This window comes from Rhinoraja longicauda, chromosome 16, assembly GCF_053455715.1.
Source record: "Rhinoraja longicauda isolate Sanriku21f chromosome 16, sRhiLon1.1, whole genome shotgun sequence".
Lineage (NCBI taxonomy): Eukaryota > Metazoa > Chordata > Chondrichthyes > Rajiformes > Arhynchobatidae > Rhinoraja > Rhinoraja longicauda.
In genome coordinates this window covers 17,605,520-17,625,353 of record NC_135968.1, presented here as the reverse complement: position 1 = coordinate 17,625,353, position 19,834 = coordinate 17,605,520, and the positions used below count along the sequence as shown (strand labels likewise).

The 19,834-nt window shown below is 50.8% G+C and overlaps 1 pseudogene across 1 annotated transcript; it reads left to right on the top strand.

The window, feature by feature from the left end:
* The first annotated feature begins 2,617 nt into the window (after window positions 1-2,617).
* LOC144600911 (uncharacterized) lies at window positions 2,618-19,627 on the top strand (annotated as a pseudogene). The gene is made up of 9 exons (XR_013548197.1): window positions 2,618-2,916; window positions 6,734-6,841; window positions 8,506-8,655; window positions 10,274-10,381; window positions 12,419-12,517; window positions 14,226-14,325; window positions 15,894-15,993; window positions 17,370-17,468; window positions 18,274-19,627. The product of XR_013548197.1 is annotated as an uncharacterized LOC144600911 (transcript).
* Window positions 19,628-19,834: the final 207 nt, after the last annotated feature.

Below are 19,834 nucleotides of genomic sequence, written 5' to 3'. Positions count from 1 at the left end.
GCCCCTTGGCCCAACTCATCCATGCCGACCAAGGTGTCCCATCTAAGTTAGTCCTATTTGCCCACAGATATGGGACTAACTAACTCCAGTCTGTTTGGAGTTTGCTGATGGCATTTGCGGTGTGGTGTTTCAAAAATCATTAGTATTGGTTTATTATTGTCACGTGTACCGAGATATGCGGTGGACTGCTTTTGTTTTTCTGTTATCCAGTCAAATTGATTGGATAAATTTTATTAGGCAAGTATGTATACATACAAGGAATTTGCCTTGATGCTTTGCTCGCAAGTAACAACACGAAGCAAGATAAACAATTAAGAATAAAACATAAAACATAATTTAAACAATAAAACATTATAATTTAATGTTTAAATCATACTATACATAGAGTCATAGGCACTTGCCTGGAACAGGTACCGTTCATAATAGACAGAGCATGGACTGGACTCTGGAAATGCAGGATCAGTAGACAATTTCTGTACAATTTGCTAATTGGGGTTGTACTTGAGTATGGTAATACTTTACTGGACTGTCTGTAAGAAAATAATTTCACTGGGTGTTTGCACTTTGCACATGTGACAATAAAAGCACCATTGAACCTCAACTACCTTCTCTGGCAACTCGTTCCTTATACCCACCACCCTTTACGTGAAAAAAAAAGTTGCTCCTCAGGACCCTATTAAACCTTTCCCCTCAACCCTTCAATCCATGCTATTTGACCTGCTGGTTCCTGGCTTGAGTTGCATTTTTCCTGCATCTCCTGAAAAGATTAAGGATTCAGGAAGTCTTGATGCAGCTTTATTTGGTTAGACCACATTTGGAGTATTACGTGCAGTTCTGGTCACCCCATTACAGGAAGAATATGGAGGTTTCAGAACTACAGGGGAGGTTTACCAGAATGATGCCTGGATTGGTGGGTATGAGCCTTAAGGAGAGGTTGAACAGACTTGCATTGCTTTTTCTGGAACGCCGGAGGTTGCAGGGAGACCTGATAGTAGTTTACAAGATTAGGAGAGGCATAGGTAGGGAAGGCAGAACCTTTTTCCCAGGATGGAGACCTTTGACCTATCTTTAATCATACTTTACCGAACCATTATCTTGCACTAAATGCTGTACCCTTTATCCATTATCTGGGCACTGTGATGGCATAGAAATAAAAGCTTTTCACTGTACCTCGGTACACGTAACAATAATAAATTAAACTAATCAAAAACTAACTACTAGAGAGCATAGCTTTGTTAAAGGGGCAAAGCTTAAGGGAGATGTGTGGGGAAAGTTTTTTTTACATTGAGGGTGGTGGGTGCCTGGAACGCGCTGCCAGGGATGGCGGTAGAGGCAGATACGATAGTGGCATTTAAGAGGCTTTTGGATAAGCACGTGGTTAGATAATGTAAGAAAATAACTGCAGATGCTGGTACAAATCGAAGGTATTTATTTCACAAAATGCTGGAGTAACTCAGCAGGTCAGGCAGCACCTTCTTCAGACTGAAGAAGGGTCTCGACCCGAAACGTCACCCATTCCTTCTCTCCTGAGATGCTGCCTGACCTGCTGAGTTACTCCAGCATTTTGTGAAATAAATACCTACGTGGTTAGATAAAGTAGATAAGAGGAATCTGAAGAAGAGTCATGAGCCGATTTGTCAACCAGAGGAGATTTGTCTCCATGTTCCCCAGAGATGCTGCCCGACCCGTTGAGTTACTCCAGCACCTTACTTTACTTTAGAGATACAAGGTGGAAACAGGTCCTTTGGCACACCGAGTCCAGGCCAATCAGCGATCACCCTGTACACTAGTACTATCATACACACTAGGAATAATATACAATTTTTACAATTTTACCAAAGCCAATTAACCTACAAACCTGCACCTCTTTGGTGTGTGGGAGAAAACTGGAGCACCCGGTGAAAACCCACGCGGTCACCGACAGAACATACAAAATCCGTACAGACAGCACCCGTAGTCAGGATCGAACCCAACTCTACCACTGCACCATTGTTTCTTTGGTATAAACCAGCATCTGAAGTCACTTGTTATTAGATAAGAGTTGGTCTTGGCATCATGTTCTTGCACGGACATTGTGGGCCGAAGGGCCTGTGCTGTACTGTTCTATGGCCTATGGTCTATGTGTATTATTTTCCAGGCTGGACAGGCGGGCTGCTGCCAAAGGATCAGAGCTGACCACTTCACGTGCTGTGATTCGTGGAAATTAATGTATAATCTCCGCATTCCCCCTCCCTCTCCGATAACTGGGCACCAATCCTTTGCATTCCCGCATGCCACTGCCCTTGTGTCATCTCCCACTCCGGGCATCTTCTGTGATTTACAATGACTCATTGTGTTTGTGCGCGTGTATATGTCCTTCCAGTACCTCCCCACGCTACCCCTCCATGGCAGCATGCTTGACAAATGACCTCAAAAGTCCGAGCATTCCCTGACCGTCATTGCCGAGCTGCTAAAGCCGTCCCTCCCCTCCCCATCCCAACTGTTACTGGTGCCTGAGCCCAAAGTCACTCCACCCCCTCCCTCCCTCCCCATCTCCCGGGCACAGTTGACTCTTAGAGCCCATTTGTCGAGCACCGTGTCCCCCTCCTACCTCCCTCATGCTCTCCTCCCTCTGTCCCTCCCATCCCTCCCCTGCTCCTTCGCTACCTCCCTCCCTCCCATCCCTTCCTCCCTCCCTGCCCCTCCCTCCCTCCCATCCTTTCCTCCCTCCCTGCCCTGCCCCTCCCTCCCCCCAGCCCTGCCCTTCCTCTCCCCACAGCTATAAAGGAGGACTTGGTTCCTGCCCGGTTGCAACTCGTCGACCAAGGGTAGGAGGGAGGGACAGAGGGGGGGGGGAGAAGCATGGAAGGGAACGTGGAGATCAGCTTGTTGATCGACCAGGTGGAACTGAAGGAGAGCCTGGAGCGGGCAGAGCAGGTAAATCGCCGAGACTAACCCGAGGGTTCGATCCCGACCTCCACTGCTGCCGGTGGTGGAGTTTGCACGTTCTCCCTGTGTTGACTGTGTTGACCCTTATTCCCCTGTCTTTGATCAAGTCAAGTCAAGTCAATTTTATTTGTATAGCACATTTAAAAACAACTCACGTTGACCAAAGTGCTGTACATCAGTTCAGGTACTACGGTGGCGCAGCGGTAGAGTTGCTGCTTTACAGCGAATGCAGCGCCGGAGACTCAGGTTCGATCCTGACTACGGGTGCTGCACTGTAAGGAGTTTGTACGTTCTCCCCGTGACCTGCGTGGGTTTTCTCCGAGATCTTCGGTTTCCTCCCACACTCCAAAGACGTACAGGTATGTAGGTTAATTGACTGGGTAAATGTAAAAATTGTCCCTAGTGGGTGTAGGATAGTGTTAATGTACGGGGATCACTGGGCGGCACGGACTTGGAGGGCCGAAAAGGCCTGTTTCCGGCTGTATATATATGATATGATATGATATGAAACGAACATACAGTGGCACACAAACATAACAGCGCATACATAAACAGTTCACAGCACCCCCTCAGAGGGCCTCAAACGCTCGGGAGTAGAAACAGGTTTTGAGCCTGGACTTAAAGGAGTCGATAGGAGCTAGAGAAACCGATGTAATTATGACTTTTTAAAGTAATTCGGAAAGATATTGGAAGGGACGCGGGGCAAGTGCATGCAAATAGGGACTCGCTAAGAATGCCAACTTGGTCGCCATGGACTAGATGGGCCGAATGGCCTGTTTCCACGCGGCACAGTTCTATGAGGAATCCTTTCTCGCTCCAAGCTGCAACAGCTACTGGGTGTTGGGAGAAATCAGCAGGAGCGCCGGTTCGATCCTGACCTCAGGCGCTGTCTGTGTGGAGTTCGCATGTTCTCCCTGTGACCACGGGGTCTCTTCTGGGTGCTCTGGTACCCTCCCACATCCCAAAGAGGTGCGGGTTCCTAGGTTAATGGGATTGAATTGGATTGAAAGATACAGCGTGGAAACGGGCCCTTCGGCCCAATGAGTCCACGCCGTCCATCAATCACCCGTTCACACCAGTTCCAAGTTAACCCATTAGTGTTCAGCGAATCAGGCAATAATCTACACTCGGTGTTGCTGATGTAAAAGACCACGACCGTTCCTGCTCCCACACCTTCCCCCACTTGGAGAAGGCAGGGGAATGTTCAGGCAAATTACTGGCGATTTAAGGTTCATGTTTATTATTGTCACGTGTACAGTGGTACAGTGAAAAGCTTTGTTTTGCATGCTATCCAATCAGATCGGATAATACCGTACATAAATACAATCAAGTCAAACTCAAGTACAACAGGTAGAGCAAAGGGGAAGATACAAAGTGCAGAATATAGTTCTCAGCATTGTAGCGCATCAGTTCCAGAGACAAAGTCCAATGTCCGCAATGGGGTAGAGGTGAATCGGACAGTACTCTAACTAATGGAAGGACTGTTCAGAAGCCTGATAACAGACGGGAAGAGCTGTTCCTGAGTCTGGTGGTGCGCGCTTTCGAGCATCTGGCACAGATCTGCCAGAGGTGGTGGTGGAGGCAGATTTGATCAGACACATTTGGACAGGGAATGGAGGAATATGAATTTATGCACACATCTTAAGAGTTGGTCTTGAGATCATGTTCAGCACAGACATTGTGGGCCAAAGGGCCTGTTTCTGTGCTGTACTGTTCTATGTGCGATACCTCCTGCTTGATGGGAGCAGGGGGAAGAAGGAATGACTGGGAACTATTTGAAAAATCCTATAAAATATACCATGAGCCACCAGCATAATCAAGGACCAATTTCACCCGGTCAGTCCTTCCTCTCCCCTTTTCCATCAGGCAAGCGGTACAGAAGTAGGAAAACACACACCTCCAGATTCAGGGACAGTTTCTTCCCAGCTGTTATCAGGCTACCAGAGATCTGGCCCATTAGAGACCCTTGGACTATCTTTAATTGGACTTTACTGGGCTCTATCTTGCGCTGAATGTTATTCCCTTTACGCCGTATCTGTACACTGCAGACGGCTCGATTGTAATCATGCATAGTCTTTCCGCTGACTGGATAGCACGCAATAAAAAGCTTTTCACTGCACGTCGGTAATCGTGACAATAAACTAAATTAAACTAAACTATAATATAAAAAATATTTTTAAAATACTAGCCTTTTGTGAGCCAAGCATTGGAGCCATCTGCTTGTGTTAGATGCCCGTTAATCTGTTTGACTGGCCCAGAGCATGGATAAGAATGCAACATAGAACATGGAACAGTGCAGAACAGTAACAGGCCCTTCGGCCCGTGATGTCACTGCCAACCATGATACAAATTTAACTGCACTGTTGAGGCAGGTACTATAACAACATTTAAAAATACACTTGGACAGGTACATGGAGAGGAGGGATAGGGGGCCAAACACTGGCATGAGGGTCTAGTGTAGATGGGGCATCTTGGTCGGCACGGATGAGTTGGGCCGAAGGGCCTGTTTCCAAACTTTGGTGTAAACCACATCTGCAGTTCTTTGTTTCTGCAAGGAACTGCAGGTGCTGGTTTACAAATAAAGATGCAAAGTGCTGGAGTGAACTCAACGGGAGAGGCAGCATCTCTGGAGAACGTGGCTAGGCGATGAGTTTCAGGTCGAGTCCCGAAGAAGGATGTGAAGAAGGGTCCCAACCCGAAACATCGCCTGTCCATGTTTCACCTTGAAGCTATACCTTTACCTATAGTCTTTTACATCTCCACCCTGGGGAAAAGATATGTGACAGTAATAACCAATAATAATCAATAGCAGGAATCAGATCAAAGGCAGGTCTCGGAAAAAAGACATCGGCGCAGTCCAGACCACCACGCAAAGCAACCTCCATTCCATTGACTCCATCTACACCTCATGCTGCCTCGGCAAAGACACCAGCAAAATCAAGGACCAGTCTAACCCCGGTCACTCCCTCTTCTCCCCTCTCCCATCAGGCAAGAGGTACAGAAGTGTGAAAACGCACACCTCCAGATTCAGGGACGGTTTCTTCCCAGCTGTTATCAGGCAACCGAATCATCTTATCACCAACTAGAGAGTGGTCCTGAGCTACCATCTACCTCATTGAAAACCTTCAAACTATCTGTAATCAGACTTTATCTTGCACTATACACAATTCCCTTTATCCTCTACTGCACACTGTGGACTGCTTGATTGTAATCATGTACAGTCTTTTCGCTGACTGGATAGCATGCAACAAAAAAGCTTTTAATTGTGCCTTGCTACACGTGACAAAAAACTAAACTAAACCCCATCCATGCTAGTCCCATTTGCCCACTATTCAAACTGTATCTAAACATCTATATATAAATGTAAACTATTTACTTTCCAGAAACAAAGAAGTGCAGATGCTGGTTTATACCAAAGATAGACACAAAGTGCTGGAGTAACTCAAAGGGTCAGGCAGCATCTCTGGAGAAAAAAGATGAGCGACGTTTCGGGACGGGACCCTTCTTCAGACTAATTTACTTTCTACTTTCAGTAGAATTTACTTTCTACATTTCTAATACTTTTATACACTCGTGTCAGCTGTGTTTCCTTGCTGTGTAACTGTGTGTGTGTGTGTGTGTTTGTGTGTGTGTGTGTGTGTGTGTGTGTGTGTGTGTGTGTGTGTGTGTGTGTGTGTGTGTGTGTGTGTGTGTGTGTGTGTGTGTGTGTGTGAGAGAGAGAGAGAGAGAGAGAGAGAGAGAGAGAGAGAGAGGATTCAGATATGGAGACTCCTTAGTAAAATGCTGCTTCTCCCTCTCTTCCCAGCAGAGGTCCCGTGAATGCAAGATGGCCATCACCGAAATGGAAGCGGCTGACCTGGAGAAAGAGAAATACCGCGAGGAAGCGAAAGGCGGCAGAGTTCTGGCAGTGAAGGTAACGACTGACCCGAGGCAGTCTCTGGGAAACGAGAATCCCAGAGCAAGCTCAAGACAGTGGGGGGGAAAAAAGACGCAATATGTTGGAGTAACTCAGCGGGTCAGGCAGCATCTCTGGAGGAAAGGAATAGGTGACGTCTCAGGTCACAACCCTTCTTCAGACTGAAGACTTGCCGTCTGAAGAGGGGTTCCGACCTGAAACGCAATCGATTCCTTTTCTCCAGAGATGCTGCCTGGCCCGCTGAGTTACTCCGGCATTTTGTGTCCGCCGTAGGTGTGAGAGGGAGATGGGCCAAAAGCGGGCAAATGGGACTAGCATGGATGGGGCATGTTGGTCTGTGGGGGGTGGGGTATGAGGTGCCCGTTCAACGTGAGAGGTGCCAACACAACAGGTGCCACAGTACTGGCCAAGTTGGGCTGAAGGGCCTGTTTGTGCGCTGTGTGGGTCTAAGAGGAAGGGCGTGCCATAGTGAGGGTCATGATCCGCTGTGTGACCAGGGAGGAGTCAGCTGACCATGCCTGATGTAAGGGTGGATCACTGTCGCACCATCCTGTGGACCTGTGCCAAGTGTTGTGGGCTCAGCATTACCTCAGTCACCTTCACGCTCTCAATGTCAGGGCAGATCAATGGGTAACCTTGGCAACTGCAAGCAGATTGCACGGTGGCATCCCCTGCTCCCCGACCAGGGTTCTGTGGCGTCCGTGGCGGTGTGAGCTTTGTGCAGCAGCTGCAGTAAAGCGTGGAGATTTATTCATTGACCTTGGCCAGTACTGTGGCGCCTGTTGTGTTGGCACCTCCCACGTTGAACGGGCACCTCAAACCCCCCCCCCCCACAGCCCAATGTCATAGTCACAGGGCAGTACAGCACGCAAGCAGGCCCTTCGGCCCAGCACGCCCAAGATGCCCCACCTACGCTCGTCCCGCCGGGCGCCTCACTACACCTGGCACAGCGGATAGAGCCGCTGCTCCATGCTGCCAGAAACCCGGGTTCCATCCTGACCTTGGGTGCTGTCTGCATGTGGAGTTTCCACGTTCTCCCTGTGACCGCGTGGGTTTTCTCCGGGTGCTCCGGTTTCCTCCCACATCACAAAGACATGCAGGTTTGCAGGTTAATTGGCTTCTGTAAGATTGCCCACAGTGTGTAGGATACGAAACTGGGATAAGATAGGACTAGTGTGAATGGGTGAATGATGGTCGGCATGGACTCGCTGGGCCGAAGGGCCTGTTTCCATACTGTGTCTCTAAAAACAAAAAAAGACACGTCTGAGCATCAGAGGGAGAGGACGTGTGCGTGAGTAAGAGAGAGAGAGAGTCAGAATGTGTGGGAGAGATACAGCTCATCTCTCTCTTTCCACTTGTCTCATTCTCTCTCTCTCGCTCTCTTTACCTCCCTCTCCCCCTTCTTTCATTGCCTGCCCTCTTCTCCCCCCCCCTGTTTCTCGCTCCATGTCTCCCCCCCCCCCCCCTCTGCTCTGCCTCTCTCTTGTTGCTCACCCAACCTATCTCTCTCTCCCCCTGCCCCTGACACGCTCCATCCATCCTGTAAAGAGCCTCCCTCCGCTCTCCCACCACCACCACCCTGCTCATCCCCAGGCACAAACAAGGAACACTGTCAATGTCCTTGGTCCCAGTAACTTTCTGTTGCTGTCTGAACCGCTCAGGGTGAAGAGAGAGTGAGGAGAACTTCCCGGGATCTCCGCCAGGAAATCATCAGTCTGGGCGGAATGCAAAACCTGATAGAACTTCGAAAGAAAAGGAAAGAGAGGAAGAAGGTTCCAGCTCCTGAGCTGGAGAAAGAGGACGAGGAAATTGTAAGTACGTCGCGAGATAAATCTCCGCAGCCTGCTGGATCTCCCGCTTGCTAACTATCTCAACTCCCCTTCCCATTCCCATACTGACCTCCCCTCTCCCCTCAGGAGAGAAGTGCAGAAGTGTGAAAACGCACACCTCCAGATTCAGGGACGGTTTTTTTTCCCAGCTGTTATCAGGCAACTGAACCGTCCTATCACCAACTAGAGAGAGGTCCTGACCTCCCACTTACCCTTGGGCTATCTTTAATCGGACTTTACTGGACTATCTTGTACTGAATGTTATTCCCATTATCCTGTATCATCTGTACACTGTGGATGGTGTGATGTATATGTAATGTAAATGCCAGTGCCCCCTTGTGGCCAAGAGCAGAAGCTGGCCAATGGGCTTTGTGCCTTGTGACTGAGGTCAGGGGACCTTCTAGGGCCAATGGGCTTTGTGCCTTGTGACTGAGGTCAGGGGACCTTCTAGAAGTTTCCTGGTGAAGGATCAGTAATAAAATCTTCTTACAAGATGTCGGGCGTATATTCATTGTGCTAGCCACAACAGGGTCTTACAGAGGACGTTACAGATGGGCTTGATTGTAATCATGAGTAGTCTTTCCGCTGACTGGTTAGCACGCAACAAAAACGCTTCTCACCGTACCTACACGTTACACGTGACAAAAAACGAAACAAAACTAAACATAGAAACATAGAAAATATAGAAAATAGGTGCAGGAGTAGGCCATTCGGCCCTTCGAGCCAGCACCGCCATTCAATATGATCATGGCTGATCATCCAAAATCAGTACCCTGTTCCTGCTTTTCCGCCATATCCCTTGATTCCTTTAGCCCTAAGAGCTAAATCTAACTCTCTCTTGAAAACATTCAGTGAATGGGCCTCCACTGCCTTCTGCGGCAGAGAATTCCACAGATTCACAACTCTGGGTGAAAGAGTTTTTCATCATCTCAGTCCTAAATGGCCTACTCCTTATTCTTAAACTGTGGCCCCTGGTTCTGGATTCCCCAACATCGGGAACATTTTTCCTGTCCAATCCTTTAAAAATGTTATATGTTTCTATAAGATCCTCTATCATAGCCCAGTCGATCCATTCTTTCATCATATGTCAGTCCCACCATCCTGGGATTTAACATGGTGAACCTATGCTGCACTCCCTCGATAGCAATAATGTCCTTCCGCAAATTGGACCAGAATTGCACACAATACTCCAGGTGCGGTCTCACCAGGGCCCTGCACAACTGCAATAGGACCTCCTTGCTCCTAAACTCAAATCCTCTCACAATGAAGGCCAACATGCCATTAGCTTTCTTCACTGCCTGCTGTACCTGCATGCTTACTTTCAGTGACTGATGTACAAGCACACCCAGGTCTTATTGCACCTTCCCTATTCCTAATCTAACACCATTCAGATAATAATCTGCCTTCCTGTTCTTGAAGAAACTAATCTCTTTCTTGCCGAAGGGCCATTTTTCTGTGCTGTAAGTCTAAAGAAAAGTGAACCAAAGTGTAAGATCACCCCTCATCCTCCTGCGCTCCAAGGAATAAAGTCCTAGCTTGCTCAAGCTCCCAGTGGCTCAGGCCCTCGAGTCCTCAATGCATCTGTGGTCTGTGTCTCCAGCCGGGGCCGGTCGAGGTGCCAGTGTTTCTTCTTGCCGCGGTTCGAGGAAAGATCAGAACCGTCGAGAAGTTCTTGGCAGACGGTGGAGATGCTGATGCTTGTGATGAGGTGGGAGGGGAAGGGGGAAATGGAGGGGGTGGAAATGGGGAGGGTGGAGGTAGGGGGGGTGGGGGGGGTGGAGGTGGGGGGGGGTGGAGGTGGGGGGTGGATGTGTGGGGGTGGAGGTGGAGGGGATGGAAGTGGAGGGGGTGGAAGTGGAGGGGGTGAGGGGGTGGGAGGGTGGAGGGGGTGGAGGTGGGGGGGTGGAAGTGGAGGGGGTGGAAGTGGGGGGGGTGGGGGGGGTGGGAGGGTGGAGGGGGTGGGGGTGGGGGGGTGAAGGTGGAGGGGATGGAAGTGGAGGGGGTGGAAGTGAAGGGGGTGGAAGTGGGGGGGTGGAAGTGGGGGGGTGGAAGTGGGGGGGTGGGGGGGTGGAGGGGGTGGAAGTGGGGGGGTGGAGGTAGGGGGGTGGAGGTAGGGGGGTGGAGGTAGGGGGGTGGAGGTAGGGGGGGTGGAGGTAGGGGGGTGGAGGTGGAGGGGATGGAAGTGGAGGGGGTGGAAGTGGGGGGGATGGGGGGGTGAGGGGGTGGAAGTGGGGGGAGTGGAGGTGGGGGGGTGGAGGTGGCGGGGGGCTGGAAGTAGGGGGGTGGAGGTGGCGGGGGTGGAGGTGGCGGGGGGTGGAGGTGGGGGGGGGTGGAGGTGGGGGTGGTGGAGGTAAGGGGGTGTTTTGGTCGATCGATCTCCATCCTCATTAACCCTGTGCCCTGTCCCATCCTGCCTCTATTTCATCCACGAGCGTTTTGTGTTTTGCTCGACTCAATGTTGACAACATTTGAAATGCATTTGGACAGGTACATGGATGGTGTAGGAAACAACTGCAGATGCTGGTTTACACCGAAGATAAACAAAATGCTGGAGCAACTCAGCGGGTCAGGCAGCATCTCTGGAGAAAAGGAATAGGTGACGTTTTGGGTCGAGATCCTTCTTCAGACTGAGCTCTGAAGGGTCTCGACCCTAAACCACCCATTCCTTCTCTCCAAAGACGCTGCCCGACCCGTTGAGTTGCTCCAGCATTTTGTGTCTGTGTTTGGTACATGGATAGGATGGGTTTAGAGAGAAGTGGGCCATACGCGGGCAGGTGGGACCAGCTGTGACTCTATGACCATACACGGTGGTGCAGCGGGTCGAGCCGCTGCCTCACAGCGCCAGAGACCCAGGTTCCATCCTGACCTCGGGTGCTGCCTGTGTGTGGAGTTTGCACGCTCTCCCTGTGACCGCATGGGTTTCCTCCGGGTGCTCCGGTTTCCTCCCACGTTCCATAGACGTGTGGGTATGTAGGTTAATAGGCCGTCTGTAATCGTGTCGGGAGTGGACGAGGACGAGAACGTGGGATAACATAGAACGCGTGTGAACGGGTGACCGGTGGTCAGCGTGGACCCGGTGGTCAGTGTGGACCCGGTGGTCAGCCTGGACCGGGTGGTCAGTGTGGGCCCGGTGGTCAGCCTGGACCGGGTGGTCAGCCTGGACCGGGTGGTCAGTGTGGGCAGTGTGGACCGGTGGTCAGTGTGGACCCGGTGGTCAGCGTGGACCCGGTGGTCACAGTGGTCAGCGTGGACCCGGTGGTCAGCGTGGACCCAGTGGTCAGTGTGGACCCAGTCTCAGCGTGGTCACAGTGGTCAGTGTGGACCCAGTGGTCAGTGTGGACCCAGTGGTCAGTGTGGACCCGGTGGTCAGCGTGGACCGGGTGGTCAGTGTGGGCACGGTGGTCAGTGTTGTCAGTGTGGACCGGGATGTCAGCGTGGACTGGGTGGTCCCGGTGGTCAGCGTGGTCAGTGTGGACTGGGTGGTCAGTGTTGTCAGTGTGGACCGGGTGGTCAGCATTCTCCCGGTGGTCAGCGTGGCCTGTTTCCATGCTGTTCCTCTAAACTAACTGAAAGAGTTAGTTAGCAAAATATAGAGTTATAGTTACAGAGAAAGTGCAGATTCAAACAAGTGCAAAGGCCACAAGGAGGTAGGTTGGGGAGCCGGGATAAATTCTTGATGTTGTATGCAATGCGATTTGCACCAATACCATGTGACTGTGCATTCAATGTTTAATTTATCATTTAGTTTAAGCGGACCGCCCTGCACAGGGCAGCTCTGGAGGGTCACACAGAAATACTCATCAAACTGCTGGATGCAGGAGCCACTGTTGACTTCAAGGACAGGGTGAGTGTTTTGTTCCTCAACTTCCATCCTCTACACTGTCCCATCACACACTCCCAGGGCAGGGACAGCACGGGTTAGATACAGAGTGAAGCTCCCTCTACACTGTCCCATCACACACTCCCAGGGCAGGGACAGCACGGGTTAGATACAGAGTGAAGCTCCCTCTACACTGTCCCATCACACACTCTGAGGAACTGCCCTGTTAAATCTGTTTCTGCCCCTTTGGGCTGGGAATTCCAAATCACAAGCTCAATGCAGAAACCATCTCTTATGATTCCTTTGGACACTTCCACCCTAGACTCTGTCTAACGGAGGCGTGAGAACAGAAGACATGCTCAATGGTGATCCAGCTCCACACACACACACATACAGTCATACATACACACATGCAGACACACTGACACGCACGCATACACACACACCGACACTCACACAGACTGACACTCACACACACTGACACTCAGACACACACTGACACTCACACACACTGACACACACACACACTGACCCACACACACACTGACTCACACACACACTGATTCACACACACACTGACACACACACACACTGACACTCACACACACTGACTCACACACACTGACTCACACACACACTGACACACACACACACTGACACTCACACACACTGACTCACACACACTGACTCACACACACACTAACACACACACACACTGACTCACACACACACTGACTCACACACACTGACTCACACACACACTGACACACATACACACTGACTCACACACACTGACTCACACACACTGACTCACATACACACTGACACACACACACACACACACGTACATGCACATGTACACACACACATACACCGACACACACACACTAACACACACATACACGCACATGCACACACATGCACACACTGACAAGCACACGCAGACACACACACACTGAAACGCGCACACACACTGACTCACACACACTGACACGCATACAGACTGACTCACACACATACACACTGACACGCACACGCACACGCAAACACACCCACTAACACACACACATACACAAATGTACACACACACACCGACATACACACGCAAACACACTGACACACACAGCACGCATGTGCACACACACACGGACGGACACACACTGACATGCACATATACTCACATACACATATACTCACACACACACACATTTACACACACACTTACACACTCACTGACACGTGCTCACTGATACACGCTCACACTGACACACACAGCACTCAGACACACAGACGCACACACACAGTAACACATACTCACACTGGGCACACACACTCACAATGACACACACACACTCACAATGACACACACACACGCGAGAAACACACTGACTCACGCACACACACACACACACAATATTGAAATAAAAACAGAACATGCTGGAAACACTCAGCAGGTTAGGCAGCATCTGTGGAGAGAGAAACAGATTTAAAGTCTCTGGTCTGAGACCCATTGTCAGAAGCGTGGTCCAGAACTGAAACGTTACCTTTCTCTCTCTCTCTCCACAGATGCTGCTTGACCTGCTGAGTTGTTCCAGCATGCTCTGTTTTATTTCAGCATTTTGCTTCTCATCCAGAGTTGTGTCGGGGGCAGCCTCCCACTCCGGGGGGCTAGCCCACCGAGCGCTGCCAGAGCGGTCTCTGACTCCCCTCCCTCTGTCATCTCTCCTTGCAGCTTGACTGTACATCTGTCCACTGGGCCTGTCGAGGGGGGGCGGCTGGAGGTGCTGAAACTCCTGCGTGATAAAGGGGCCTCGGTCAACGTACATGACAAGGTGAGGGTCATGGGGAGGGAGGTGGGATGTTGCCAGGACTCAAGGCACTGAGCTACAGGGAGAGGTTGGGCAGGGTAGGACTCTATTCCTTGGAGCGCAGGAGGCTGAGGGGTGATCTTACAGAGGTGTGTAATAACAAAAATAATAACTAACTAACTAAACTAAACTAAACTAAACTAAATTATACTAATCTAAACTAAATGAAAACAAACCAATCTAAGCTAAACTGACTGAGGAAGATGTCAATGGAACCAGAAGCTCCTGTGTGACTTGCAAACGCAGGGAATTTTGTGGGTCTTGTCAGGGTGAAGGAGGAGATTCACGGATATGGGGAAAGTGGAGGGAGTTTGGGGAGAATGGGACCATTCGGAGTGCTCTTCATCAATGGGCACAGTGTGCAATGGGCAGCCCTGCTGGATCTCCCAGTGCCCAACCATTTTAACTCCCCTTCCCACTCCCACACTGACCTTTCTGTCCTGGGCCTCCTCCACCATCAGAGTGAGGCCCCAGCGCAAATTGGAGGAACAGCACCTCATATTCCGCTTGGGTAGCTCACAATCCATTGAATTCTCCAATGTTAGGTAACTAACCTACAAACATTCCCCTATGAATTTAAAAGAGAGTTAGATAGAGCTCTAGGGGCTAGTGGGATCAAGGGGTATGGGGAGAAGGCAGGCACAGGCTACTGATTGTGGGATGATCAGCCATGATCACAACGAATGGCGGTGCTGGCTCGAAGGGCCAAATGGCCTCCTCCTGCACCTGTTTTCCTGTTTCTATGTTTCTATGTTTCCACTTCACTTCTTCCCCCCCCCCCCTCCCCCCCCCCCCCCCCCACCCATCCTTTTCCCCACCTGGATTTGCACACATTTTCCCCCTTCCCCATTCTCTTCAACTGACATTCCTGCCTCTGCTTCAGAATTCCTGCCTCTTCAATCCCTATCTCGTACTTTTTTGTCTTTTCATCTCTGGCCTTTATCCAACCATCTGTCAATCAAACTCTCCCCGGCTGATGTGTATCCACCTATCGCTCACCAGGCTTTGTCCTTGCTCCCCCCCCCCCATCTTTCATCCCCCCCCCCACCCCCGCCTCCCTCCACCTCAATCAGTCTGAAGAAATGTGCCGTCCTGAAACGTCACCTATCCATGTTCCCCAGAGATGCTGCCCCGACCCACTGAGTTACTCTGGCACTTTGTGTCTATCTGCGATACTGGGTTGGGATGAAGGAAGATGGCAAGAGGCTTAGAAAGGACTAAATGATGATGTGCCTCATTTGGAAAAGGACACAAAGTGCTGGAGTGACTCAGCTGGTCGGGCAGCATCTCTGGAGAACATGGATAGGTGAACATTTCAGCTCAGGACCCTCTTCAGTCTCCTAACCCCGAAACATCACCCTATCCATGTTCCCCAGAGATGCTGCCCGACCCACTGAGTTACTCCAGCGCTTTGTGTCTTTTATTCTGCGGGTGAATGAACTGCTGGATTGCAGCGGGGGGGCGGTGAGGATGTAATCTGTGGGATGTTTAATGGGCTGCTCCAATGTAATGGGGAATTTGTTGGGTTACAGTTGCTCAGCACTCCACTACATGTCGCTACCCGGGACTGGACACGTGGAGTGCGTGGAGTATCTCATCGCCTGTGGCATTGACATCAACACCAGGGACCGGGTAAGGTCAACTATTTTCCCCAGCGCTGCACTAAGCAGGGTGACTGGAACGCACTGCCGGGGGCGGTGGTAGAGGCAGATACAATAGTGATGTTTACAAGACTTTTTAGCTTGAGGGGAGACCTGATATCTATATACTAAAACTCTCTCATTTGTTTGTTTGTTTGTTCCTGAACTACAGCCAAAACGGTACACGATAGCGCGACAATTATAGGCCCACCTTACTCACCTTCGTCCCTTTGGTGCTAATGGAAGAAGTTTCATTGAAATCGGTGTTATATTTTTCAAGTTATTCACATTTTAAAGTTTAAATCTATCCCCTAGCGAGGGGAGGGAGGGAGGGGGGGTGGAGAGAGGGGGGAGGAAGGGGGAGGAGGAAGGATGAGGGGGGTTGAGGGGTATGGAGTAGGCGGGGAAGGCAAAGGGGGAGGGGGAAGGGGAGGGGAAGAGGGAGGGAAAGGGGGGAGGGGAAGGGGGAGGGGAAGGGAAAGGGGGGGAGGGGAAGGGAGGGGAAGGGGAGGGGAGGGGAAGGGAAAGGGGGGGAGGGGAAGGGGAGGGAGGAGGGAGGGAGGGGAATGGAGAGGGGGAGGGGGAGGGGAGGAGGGAGGGAGGGGGAATGGAGAGGGGGAGGGGGGAGGGGAGGAGGGAGGGGGGAGGGAGGGGGGAGGGGGAGGGGAGGGGGGAGGGGGAGGGGAGGGGGGAGGGGGAGGGGAGGGGGAGGGGGAGGGGAGGGGGATGGGGAGGGAGGGGGAAGGGAGGGGGGAGGGGGAAGGGAGGGGGGAGGGGAGGGAGGGAGGGAGGGGGGGAGGAGGGAGGGGGTAGGGTAGGGGAGGGGGGAGGGGGGAGGGGGTAGGGGAGGGGGTAGGGGAGGGGGTAGGGGAGGGGGGAGGGGAGGGGGGGAGGGGGGAGGGGAGGGGGGGAGGGTAGGGGGAGAGAGGGTGATGATTGACCTGATTGAAGTTTATAAAACTATGCGAGGCATAGATGGGGAAGATAGTCAGAACCTTTTTTCCAAGGTGAAAATATCAAAGACTAGAGGACATAGCGTTAAGGTGAGCGGGGCAGAAGTTTAAAGGGGATGTGTGGGGCCAGGTATTTTACACGGAGGGTGGTGGGTGCCTGGAACGCACTGCCAAGGGGTGGTGGTGGAGGCGGATACGATAGAGGCATTTAAGAGTCATTTGGATATACAGGTGGATATGCAGGGAATGGGGGGATATGGATCATGTGCAGGCGGAGGAGATGAGTTTAATTTGGGTAACGGGCACAACGGGGACGTTGTGGGCTGAAGGGCCTGTTCCTGTGCTGTACTGCTCTCTGGTCTACACTCTGTGATGTGAGTGGGAATGTTGTGACTGTCTCGCCTTTGTCCTCCAGGAGGGTGACTCTGCCCTGCACGACGCTGTACGACTGAGCCGTTACAAGATAACCAAACTGCTCATTTTGCAAGGGGCTGACTTGAGGACCAAAAACAACGTGAGTATTCCTGAGACGTCTCAGAGCCCCACGACTGTGTCTGGAGAATTACCGAAAGCTTCAAAGGGCTTGAGTTTCAGTTTATTGTACCGTGAGAAGCTTTTGTTGCGTGCTGACCAGCCAGCCGAAAGACTATACATGATTACAATCGAGCCGTCCACAGTGGGCAGATACAGGATAAAGGAAATCACGTGAATAACGTTTAGTGCACGATAAAGCCAATATATTCCAATCAAAGATAGTCCGAGGGTCTTCAATGAGGTAGATGGGAGGTCAGGACCACTCTCTAGTTGTGATAGGATGGTTCAGATCCCTGACAACAGCTGGGGTGAAACTGTCCCTGAGGTGTGCATTCTCACACTTCTGTACCTTTTGCCTGATGGGTGAGAGGAGGAGGAGGAGGAGGAGGAGGAAGAGGCCAGGGTGGCGACGACTCGTCCTTGATTATGCTGGTGGCCTTGCCGATGGAGTCAATGGAAGGGAGGTTGGTTTGTATGATGGTCTGGGCTGCGTCTACAATTCCCTGCAACTTCTCGCGGTCTTGGATGGAGCTGGGATGCATCCCGAAGAAATGCTTCCTAAAGCGCATCTGTGGAAGTTGGTGAGAGTTGATGGGGGACGTGCCGAACTTCCTAAGCCTTCTGAGGAGATTGAGGCATTGGTGTGCTGGTGTAAAGTGGGTTATCAAGATTTACAGCGAGGTCTTGATCAGCTGGACCAGTGGTGCCACAGTAAGATGCTCTCTCCCTTGTGTGGTGGAGGACACTGCTCGTGGGCTGACCATGTCTGTCTTTCTTTTACTTAGGAGGGTAAGACTCCCACGGACCTGGTGCAGCAGTGGCAACTCGAAACTAAAGGCGCCTTCGCTCATGCAAACTAGCAGGAGGCAGTAAAACCATCGTGCTGCGTTTCCGCCAACAAAACTCTGACTGACCTTCCGCTGAATCTTTCCCCGCACAAAATCGCAGCCCACACCTAATTTTACTTTTGCAGACTTACGAGATTTACAAAATCCCTGAGAAGATTTACAAGAATGACGCCGGGGGGACTCGAGAGCCTGAGATATACCAGGAGAGGTTGGGCAGGCAAGGACTTCATTCCTTGGAGCGCAGGAGGCTGAGGGGTGATCTTATCGAGGTGTATAAAATCATGAGGGGAATAGTTAGGGTGAATGCACCCTAGGTACTCAGAGTTGGGGAATCAAGAACCAGAGGACATAGGTTTAAGGTGAAAGGGGAAAGATTTAATAGGATTCTGAAGGGAAACCTTTTCACTCAGAGGGTAGTGGGTGCATGGAACGAGCTGCCAGAGGAGGTAGTTGAGGCAGGTACTTAAAAGAAATTCGAACTGGTACAGAGATAGGAAATGTTTAGAGAGATTTGGGCCAAATATGGGCAGGTGGGTCTAGTGTAGATTGGGGCATCATGGTCAGCATGGGCAAATTGGGCCAAATGGTCTGTTTCCGTGCTGTGTGACTCTGTGACTCTACAACATTGAATGCTGGCAACATACAGACACCCACGGGGCAAACATTCAGCCACCGCTGACTGATTATGTGAGACCCAGCCAGGCTGTTGGGGAGTGGGATTAAAGGTGCCCAGAAACCAATTGATGTTTCTTAGAATGATCACAAAGGTTTGCATAAGGTTGTGGACAGAGCGCAGCGACGGGCCGTGCCCCGGTCTCCTCCCACTCTCCAGAGACGTGCGGGTTTGTAGGTTAATTGGCTTCTGCAAACTGTAAATTGTCCCAAGTGTGTACGATAGTGTTAGTGTACAGGGTGATCGCTGGTCGGCGCGGACTCAGCGGGCCGAAGAGCCTTTTTCTAACGTCTAAAGTTAACAATTTTTTCAGTAAAGAAATCTCGAATCGACTAACCCTATCTCAAGTTGCCAAGTCCAGACTCCAAGTCAAGTCAAGTCAAGTTTATTTGTCACATACACAGACAGACACGATGTGCAGTGAAATGAAAGTGTCAATGCCTGCGGATTGTGCACAAAAAAGAATTACAGTTACAGCATATAAATAAAGTTAATAAGTTACTATAGTGTAGACAAAAATGTAGTCTCTGGAGTTATAAAAGTTGACAGTCCTGATGGCCTGTGGCCAGTGTGTATCTCCATCTCTGTTGATAAATAAAGGCCTACACTGTTGCTCAATAAATGGAAACATGACTGCCTCGTTGTCTGACACTCACCATGTCCCAGCCTTTACACATGGCCTTCATAACATAGAGACTGCATGGACTGTCTTTGCATTCCATGAATCACACGAGGTTTCGTTTAGTTTTGTTTATTATTGTCACGTGTGTCTAGGTACGGTAAAAAGCTTTTTCGTTGCATGCTCTCCAGTCAGCGAAGAGACTA